This window comes from Malus domestica, chromosome 07 (assembly GCF_042453785.1).
Source record: "Malus domestica chromosome 07, GDT2T_hap1".
NCBI lineage: Eukaryota > Viridiplantae > Streptophyta > Magnoliopsida > Rosales > Rosaceae > Malus > Malus domestica.
This window is the reverse complement of record NC_091667.1, coordinates 864,064-874,266: the sequence shown is the minus strand read 5'-3', so window position 1 is coordinate 874,266 and position 10,203 is coordinate 864,064. Positions and strand designations below refer to the sequence as shown.

Here is a 10,203-nt window from a genome sequence, read left to right as displayed (position 1 = left end):
TTATTTAGTTGTGGGTGTCCACGTGTTGGCCAAATGAAAGGATTGGCATGCTTGCAATTTGAAAGGATGAATAAGTAATTATAGGACTACTTGGAGAGCACTCCAATTTGGAGGTGGCAAACCAGTTTTCATCTTTCCTTTTGAGTGACACCTCCCCCTTCACTTTGATTATTAAACACTTGTAGCTCGTGCTTTGCATGATGATAAAAAAAAAGAGCAAGCCTTATCTATTAGCTAGGTGTAGCTGCCTTATTTGTTCTTCTCTATCAAGTCGACAACTCCTCCTCTCCAATTGCTGACTATTCCTTTATATATATGTATCTGATGCGTAATCATCAAGGATTGTATAAGTATAAATAGGGACCTCAAGAGCTGCAAACTCTAGTAAGAAACGAGTCTAGTGAGAGATGAATAAAGAGAAGAGGGAAAAGGTACTTTGGGTCGGAGAAAGTGAGCGAGTGAGAGAGGGGATGAGAAAAGAAATTAAGATGAAGGTTGAATTGGATGTCTGCGGAGATGGCAAACAAATTAAGGTATAAGAGAAGAGAGCTGCTGTGTTGATGATGGTCAGTCGGCTTTGAAAGAATCAAATAAAGGAGCAAGGTCGATTACGGTGGACTAATGTCCTTCTGCCAGTATGAGGAGAACACAGACACAGAGGGGTAAGTACTAATTCTTTGACCTAAATGGTAGAGCTTCTGAGCTTTTAATTAGGGTTGTGATTGAATGGAGTTAGACAAGAAAGTATTAGTATTATTATAGTTTACAGTGAATCGTTTGGTTGTGATGGCTCTTATGAAATTAGCTCCACAAAATCCAATCCTACAATATTGCTATCTTTAGCAATACTGTTTCAAGTATATATGTCAATTGATTTCTCAGCGAGTTATGTGTGTGTGTGTGTGTGTGTGTGTGTGTGTGTATATATATATATATATATAAAGCAGCATATTAGTATCAGACTACATGTATACACTAATCGGGTGAAAGGGCTATTATCTACTAACTTGATCCAAGCTTGTTATCTTGATATCAAGATACAGACACATGATATAAATAGTTCCAATTATATATAAAGTAAAGCATATGTCTTGGAGTTGGAAATAATTGTATTATGCATAGACATGGTTTAAAATGCCACCTTTCTTAATTATATACCAGAAGAAAACATGCATATGTATATTTGAATTTCCCATGCTCCTGATTTTCTAAAAGTTGTACTTATTCAAACATTTAGTTTGTTATGACCAAGCTATTCTAGATCAACCAAAATGACGTTTAAATTGGTTGGTGTTCAATTAGTAATACCAAGTTATTTGACTGGGGTTAGAGTTCATGTCATGCTTTTTAGTAATTGCTTACACTTGTGAATAGGAGTTGCTGAAGGTAGACTCTTGTAGTAAAGAGTCGGAGCAGTGCTTTGGAATCTAGGTAGGGGAAATACGGCAGACCTTTACGGAGATTGGTTTTATTAAATTTTGTGAAGCATTATACTATTATTATCGATCTTGTTGGTTGATTAATGTGATATGGGTTGCTAATTGGATAAATACTGGTCTTGCGTGTTTTCTTGTTATTGGTTATGGAATTATTGGTGAAATGCTATTGGTTGAGAATATACTATGGTATATGTGAATGATATATGAAAGTATTTGTGAATCATTCATAATTGGTCATGTGGTTGGAGTTTTCAGTGGTGAGAAGGAATTGGAAATGGAGGTAGTTGGAAATGATCTTTTGTGTAGTTGAGCCAAACTCTTAGCACGTACCAGGTCTCAAGCGAGCTCACAGTGCACAAATTCTTTAAGGGTAATTCGGGACTAGCTACGAAGGGTTTTGGCAAGATGACTAACAAAAGGACAAATTGGGATGATTGAGTTACAGGGGGTTAATTTGTATATTAAAACATTCGAACCACCACTGCAGAGGTAAAATGCATGGTATGGGATGTGCAGGTCCGCGTGTTTTATTATATGAAGTAACGGGCAGAGATGAAGAGTATTGCATTGCACTCATACATTGTTATCGATGATGATTTGATACTGATTATAAGATGTCATGATACTTAATATTGTCAATCTACTATGGTAAGGTTATGTCCCTACTGAGCTGTTGAAGCTCACCATCTATTGTTATGCAGGTTTACTAACTAAACTATCAAAAGGGTAGACGGGATGAGACGAAATAGATGTGAGGCTAGAATTTGTATTTATTTATTTAGCCTTGTAAAGAATTATGGATTTCTTTTTATAAGAGGAAATTTATTTTTCACTTCGTTATTTCAGTTTTATTTTATTTATTTAGTTTTTAGTTCGCGTTTTGGACTCAGGATCGAATTTTCCACCTACCCCAGGTCCAGGGCGTGGCATGGACACATACTCAGGCTACAATCAAATTGCAATGCACGAGCTTGATAAGAAGAAAACCCCATTTGTGATCGAGCGAGGCACATATTGCTGCAAGGTCATGTTTTTTTGCTTGAAGAACGCATGAGCTACTTACCAACAGCTCATAAACACAATGTTCAAGAAACAAATTGGGGTCACCATGAAGGTCTGTGTCGACGACATCATGGTGACGGGCAAGCAACGGTCAAACCACATCGCTAACCTAGCAAAGGCATTCAACATCTTAAGGGAGTGCAAGATGAAGCTCAATCCCGCCAAATGCACTTTCGGAGTATCCTCAGGAAAATTCTTAGAGTGCTTTGTCATACAACAAGGAACCAAATCGTATCCAAGCAATCCGAGCGATCTTGGAGATGTAGTCCCTCACTACCCTGAAAGAAATCCAATGTCTGACTCGACGAGCAGTTGTGCTCAACCGTTTCCTTTCGCGTTCAACTGATCGATGCAAGCCATTTTCAAGGTAATCAAGAAGGCGCAGTGAGACAAATGGGATGACGAGTGCGAGAAAGCATTTCAGGATCTGAAGAAGTACCTGACATCACCTCCCCTACTATCTAAGCCAGAAGCAGCGGATGACTTATTCATTTATTTGACAGTGTCAGAAGTAGCAGTGAGCTCTGCCTTCATAGGAGAAGAGCTGGGGGACCAATTGCCAGTATTCTACACTTCTAAAGCTCTTCTCGATGCTGAAACCAAATACCCAAATATCGAGAAGCTAATTTTGGCACTAATTATTGTAACTCGAAAACTCATACCATACTTCCAAACACATATAGTCATCGTCATGAACCAATTTCCCCTACAATCTATCTTTCAAAGGTCCAGACGTTTCTTAACGAGTGATGAAATGGGCATTGGAACTTAGCCAATACTGCTTAGTTTATCAACCCTGCACGACGATCAAAGCCCAAGACTTTGCGGATTTCATAACGGAGTTTACACTTAGCTTAGAAGACTCAACAACACAGCCCAAAGATGCCTCGGAGGCAGCCGAGCACGCCCTGGCTGCACCATCCCTACCTGACAAGGATTTTTGGCATTTACACGTCAACAATTCGTCAAACTATAAGGGCTCTGGAGTAGGCTTAGTTCTCATCACCTCAACGATTCAATGCTCGAGCAGGCGATCACTCTTGGCTTCAAAGCATCTAATAACAAAGCAGAGTATAAAGCCTTACTAGTAGGCCTCCGAATGGCAAAAGACTTGGCGATAAATAAGCTCAAAATCCATTCTGATTCTTAAGTAATCATCAGCTAAGCTACCAGGGAGTATGCAACAAAACATTCAAGGATGGCCCAGCACCTCAAGTAGGTGCAAAATCAACTCATGACATTTCAGACCTACACCATTGCTTAGGTTCCATGAGAAGAAAACGCTTATGCAGACTCGTTAACAGGCCTAGGTTCTGCCCTTGATGATCAATTCAGAAGCTCTATTTCGGTCGAGTACTTGGAAAAACCAAGTGTAGAAACAGAACTAGCAGTTGAGGTGTCACATGTTAGTACACCTCCAAACTGGCAAGATTCCATTATAGACTACTTGTCAAATGAGACACTCTCCACACACAGATTGGAGTTTAGAAAGCTCTAAATAAGGGTAGCACGCTACTACATGTGGAACGATATTCTTGTTCAAAGATCTTTCATTGGACCACATCTTCGCTGCCTAGTGCCTCTCGACGACCTGAAGGTTCTAAGGTTAATCCACGAAGGCATTTGTGAAAACCACTCAGGAGACCGCTCCTTAATGCAAAAGGCTTTTAACGCAAGCTACTATTTGCAAACAATGCACCAAGATGCTAAGGAATTTTTGCAAAAGTGAGATAGCAGCCAAGGCCATAAGCTGGTACCAACATGGCTTGCTAACAAACTACACTCTCAAATGACACCCGTTACTTGGGCAGAGGCATGATGATCGTGGCAAATAACTACTTCACCAAATGAGTGAAAGCAAAGCCCATGGCGACCACAACTCAGACCGACATAGAGCGTTTCATATGGAGGAACAATATCTGCTAATTCGGCATCCCTCAATCTATCATCACAGACAACGGCCTGCAATTTGTTGGCAAAGATTTGGCAAACTTTTTCCAGAAATATGGCATCAAGCAGCTCATGTCCATGGTACATAATTTTTTTTTTTTTTAGATTTCTATGTCAAGAAAGATATTTTGAATGACTTGAATAAAAGCCTTGGTATCCGCATGGCAACATGCAGGTCGAGGCATCCAACAAAACAATCCTCGACTGCCTCAAGAAATCCCTCTCAAACAAGAAGGGAAAGTGGCCAGACAAACTTTCTAGTGTTTAATAAGCATATCGCACAACCAAATGATGAGCAACTGATGAAACTCCTTTCTCATTGGCATTCGGTTCAGAAACAATCATCCCTCTTAATGTCATCGTGTTGAGTATCAGCACTCTACTGCCAAGCATTGAGCATAACAGAAATAAGATGGCCACAAACTTAGATTTGGTAGAGGAAGAACTCGAAAAGGTCATCACCCGCATTGCAGCTTACTAGCAACAACTCATTTCTAACTACAACAAAAGGGCGAATATCTAGCAGTTCCAGCCTAAAGAACTAGTTCTAAGAAAAGCCTTCATCACTGCCCGCATAGAAAGCTCTAAAAAGATGGATTTCATATAGGAATGTTAGTACAAGATCAGCAAAGTAGGCGATAAGTGTAGTTACACCCTTACCACCATGAACGACAAAAAGATTGAAAAGTAGTGGAATGCCTAAAATCTGATAAAGTACCATGCATGACCTCCCGCTGCACCTTAAGCACTGCTCAGACCGAATCGAAGACTCAAGCAACTCGACCAGCATTACCTCGCATGTCGAGGGCTATCCAGTTGTTATGCAATTTCTACCTTACAACAAAGTTTCATTCAGTTTGCTTGTTTTTCAATGAGGAATTTAAAAGTTATTTACAAGTTAGCTCGATTGCATGCCTACAACAACTGATCACTCATGTTTCTCACTTAAGAACGCGCCATTTCTGGGACTTACCGCAAGAATTGCACCCCTTGGGGACCAACCATGCTTTTTCCCTAGAAGAGGGTAAACTAGAACTCTGAATATCCATACGTGAATGGGTCGGGCTGTCCTAATGTAACTGGGCACACGATGGCCTGCGTTGGCATACTTAAAATTAGCCACAATGGTTTTTTTCAAGACTTAGCTTACTTAAGGATCTTTGGCCTTTGGCCTAATCCGTGGGGACCCAAGCCTCAAAGACGGAGGAGGCACGCAACACAGTTCGTCGGTTGGATGGCTGCTCACGGAGATGGACAATAGTTGAGCATCCTTAATTTGACTAGACTAGCATTCATAGTTGAGTATCCTGTATGTAAGCATCTAGCAATCTTTATGCTACGTAATAGTGTTCCCACTACCCATGGAGGGACTTCCCGATTAAGTGTCCTTGATGTGACCAACTAGCATTTATAGCTGAGCATCTTTGGCGTGACACATAGACGATCTCTACGTGGATATGGAATTCTAGCTCCGATTGCATGCAAGGGTTAAACACAGTTGAGCATCCTTGATGTGACTAGTCAACTGTCACGGCTAAGCATCTTGTATGTGACCAAATTGCAATCTTTATGTATCCTGGAACACTAAATCATGTTGTCAGTTCACTGAGTAGTCTACGGATTCTAGAAAACTGCCTACGGCTTACCTTTCAAGCAGTTAGCCGCCCAAACTCATTCAACCACACATTCTTGTGAGAGGGTAACAGTTAGCGTGCACGTATAAAGTTCTATTTGTTGTTGACATGCTACGCAACCTACAAGTTTTATCCCTGCCAAGCGAAGAGCATCCATTTGGGTTAACGCTGATTCCTAAAGTGTTGTGCTACTACACAACTTACAGATTTGGTTATATAAAGTGCAAAGTGTTCTTCCAAACCATGGCCCAAGAAATTCCATATTTTTATTGCTAAAAGTTAGCAAATTTTGTGTCCCAGTAATCTTTATTATGTTGTGATGCAGGCCATGTAGCTCAAATGATTGGAGAATCAATACCCTAGAAAGCCAAAGCTAACAGCTACGTGTTCACATGGATTCATCCTCTTCTGTAAGTGAGACATCCAGCTAATGACTCAATGGCTAGCAGCTTTGCAAAGGTTATATACCAAGCATGCGACCATATAGGCCATGCATACCTGTTTGCTTATAAAAAAGAAGCACGCTTGTAGACGATCTAATGGTCAAAAGTTTGGTGAACCACTGATATGAAATGTACAACTATAGTGGCTACGCATACTCATTTTCTTTGAAAGCAACGTTTCTGGCTGCCGACCCTATAAGTTAAAAGTTTCAAAATATGCCTCAAGCAAGTGGAATTCACACAACTCCCACAAAGCTAGTGCCTAAAATGATGAAGTGGGTTTGCCTGCCCTATCTGAAGCAACCTGCCCAACCACTCGTCATATGACCGGATGCTTATTGAGGCAGAGGAACGAAGATGGAGTAAAGTGAAGAAAACAGTTTATTAAATTACTAGCTAATTGATAAATAAGCTCGAAGGCTGACAAAGTTCAAGCAAAAGAAAGCAAAAAAAAGAACAGAAAGAAAATTCCTAAGTCTAAGATTACTTATCGGCAACCTCACACCTTCAGCAGTCGTATCGTTTTGAGCAGCGACACCTTCCAACACTTCATCTTTAGTAGCCATAGCCTGGGCAACGCCATCCACAGTTGCTCCAGTCTGAGCATCATCCTCATCAAATATCTTGCCAAAAGTGGGCTCGAAGAAAAGGTAAGCATATTCTCTAGAGAAATGGAGAAAGTCTCGAAGTCTTTCCCAGCAAATTCATAGTCTAACGACCTACCAAAGAGAGAATCTACATAGCCTAACTTGTAGAAGTCAACCTAACCCTAAGCAAGCAAAGCTTTGAGACCAGCCTACTCGTCCTTTAGTTATTCGTTCGCTTCAAGCAGACTAGCACAGACATGCTGCAACTTATCCATTTCATTTTTCAGGCCCTTATTGATCTTCATCGCACCTTGAAACTCAAACTTCTTGGGTTCAAGCCTATTGACGATCTTCTAAACGTGGATTACCTTATAATAAGCAGCGATTAACTCTTCATGCTTTGCATAGCAGGCAACCTGAAGCTCAGAAATGGCACCCTTGAGACTTTGAATTTGAGGTACGTAATGATCAATCTCTTTCTTTGCAGCATTATACTTCTTCTGGATCGCGTCAAGCCTAGCCTTCAAGTCATCAATCCCATAACGAACGGCCTCAAGTTACAGAGAAATAGAGGCAGAGACATCAGACCCTTTCAAAATGGCAAGTTTAGACCTCACATCTTTGATCTTCCTAGCAGCTGAACGAGCTTCATTTACCATGAGTAACTTCATCTCTCTAGCAGCCTTGGCTTCATCTTGATCAATAAGTATGGACTCAGCTGCTAAGATCGTAGTCTTCTACATCGTAGCGAGCAGAGAACTTCTATGAGAATAGGTCTTACGCTTGACAAAAGAACTCGAATCGATGACCTTCCGGATGCTATCAACAAACTGGACGCATGTTTCTATGTCTTCGAGTAGATCAAGCTTCAGCATCACACAAATCTCAGCAAACTTTCTAGAGCCAGGCTTGGTGGATCTTTCACAACTGTTATCACGAGCATACTTCTCCTTCTTAACAGCAAATTGATGCTAACAACAAGAGGAACAGGCCCAAGCATCACCCTACTTGCATAATCCTTATTTCCATTCTTCATGGCAGCAAACCTATCCGAAGTCAAGTCAGACTTAACTTCAAATACTGGGGGCATAATAGAACGTCTACGCTGTGCAATCCTGTCAGCAATCATTTTAGCCACCTTTGAGGCAGCCGGATTCACAGGCTCATCTTCAGCCAGCTTCAGAATAGTAGGCTTCACAGGCTCAGACCCATCAGCTTCTTTCTTCCCCTTTGAAGAAGTTAAATCAATCACGAGAGTAGGTGATGAAGATCTCTTTCCTCTCACTTTCGGTCATAGCAGGCTCCACGACAGCGATCAAACGAGCTAATGCCTTAGCCTTAATTCGCTTTATCTCTTCTCTTAGGGGTAGTCCACTTTTCTCCCAACGAAAAGTGCTAAGTAGCCAGCCATTCATGGTACTCGACAGGAATGCCCAGGGAAACATGCACCTTCTTCATATCTGACGAAGTATTTGGAGTTGAGCCAAATTTTAAATCTACAAAGGCAGAGAAGGGCATTCAATGAACAAGTCAGAAGCAACTTAACACTAGCATAAAACAGCCTAAAGGCGAAGCAGTTCACTTACTATTGATGAACTAAGTCGAAATGTGCAACTCAGGCGAGAAGTTGAATTCCTACTCTCCCTTGATTTCCAAGGTGTCTTTGGCCCAATCCTAATCCCATTTGCTTAAGAGATCAAACAATTTATGACAAGACCTCAACTGCTCATGAGCCAGGCCCCATGGCCTAGCTTCTGCCCCTTTTGGCTCAACCAGGTAGCAGAGGAGCCTAACCCATGTTGGATCTTCCTTTATTTTTTCTCTCTCGGTCCAGTAGGTAAGAGGCTTACATGCCCAACATTCCAGCAATCTAGGAGGTCCACAACCTCCTCATTTTCCTTAATTGTAAACCTCGCCCGCGTTAGGTCTAAGAGCCCAAAGGGCCTAAGCCATACGGCTCGCCCAGCACTGCACCCCAATGCTTCAAGTCGTGGCCCCAGCTGCGTAGCTGCCCAAGTCGTGGCCCCTACCACACCACATTTTCAACCCACACCAAGTCGACTCTTGGCCTCTACCAGCCGACGTGCCACACCCCCTCCCCCCTACGGCTACCCGCGGCAACACTACCCAAGAAGAAGACAAAGAAAATTATATTTTTCTTACCTTGGTGTGGCGCGAAGACGAAGAAAAGCAGCGGAAGACAATTCTTTGCACGGGTAAGCAAAGATGATTGCTAGGGGATGCGGGAACAAATATCCTCTGGCTTTCTTTATTTCTTGTAGGAATTTTAATTAATCTCCTAGTTTACCGAATACCATACTTAAGGCAGACTTAAATAGGTTTTGGTGATAATTAAAATCTCTTTCCTAGAAGAATTAAATTCTAAGCCAAAGTGAGAAACTACATCAAATTGGGAAACAACTTCAAGCTTACCAAAGCAGCTTAGGATTTCTACATCTACTGCCCTTTCCTGCGAGCAGACTAATAGGTGTGGGGGTATTTGTGGAGTAAAAAATAATCCCAAAATTCCTGGAGGTGACACGTGGACTTTTAACCAAAAAAGATATGACTGCCCTTATTAAATGAGTAAGGCATCTCACGCGTAACTTAGCATCCTAGGACATGCAGGCAGTAGGCTACAACTACTTAGAGCTCTACTGCCTGTGGAAAAAATTCAAAGGTATTTAATGATGGGAACTTTAATGAAAAGGGTTTGGGCTAAATTTATTTAAACAAAAAATCATGCTATAACTTTATTTAATGAAAAAGAATCAATATTTAATTAAAAACCCTTAAATTTTAATAAAAATGACAAAAAAAACTTAATTTTTTATGAAAAGGACACAATTAAAAATAAATAAAAAATCTAACACGCGCGCAGGACCTGTATACTGTTTATGAAATTGAACATTGTTTATGAAACTGAACACTATTTATGAAATTGCACTATTTATGAAACTAAGCGATACTATACTATTTATTGGTCCAATTTCATAAATAGTGCCTAGTTTTTTGTCCACTTTCATTAATAGTGTCTAGTTATTGATTATGTTTTATAAATAATGCCTAGTGATTGGGTCCAGTTTCA

At 40.8% G+C, this 10,203-nt stretch overlaps 1 long non-coding RNA gene across 1 annotated transcript; it reads left to right on the top strand.

Moving 5' to 3' along the window:
• The first annotated feature begins 350 nt into the window (after window positions 1-350).
• Window positions 351-2,271, top strand: LOC108171676 (uncharacterized). Its single transcript, XR_003774638.2, has 2 exons — window positions 351-662; window positions 1,695-2,271. It is a non-coding gene; the product is annotated as an uncharacterized lncRNA (long non-coding RNA).
• The last annotated feature ends 7,932 nt before the right edge of the window (window positions 2,272-10,203 follow it).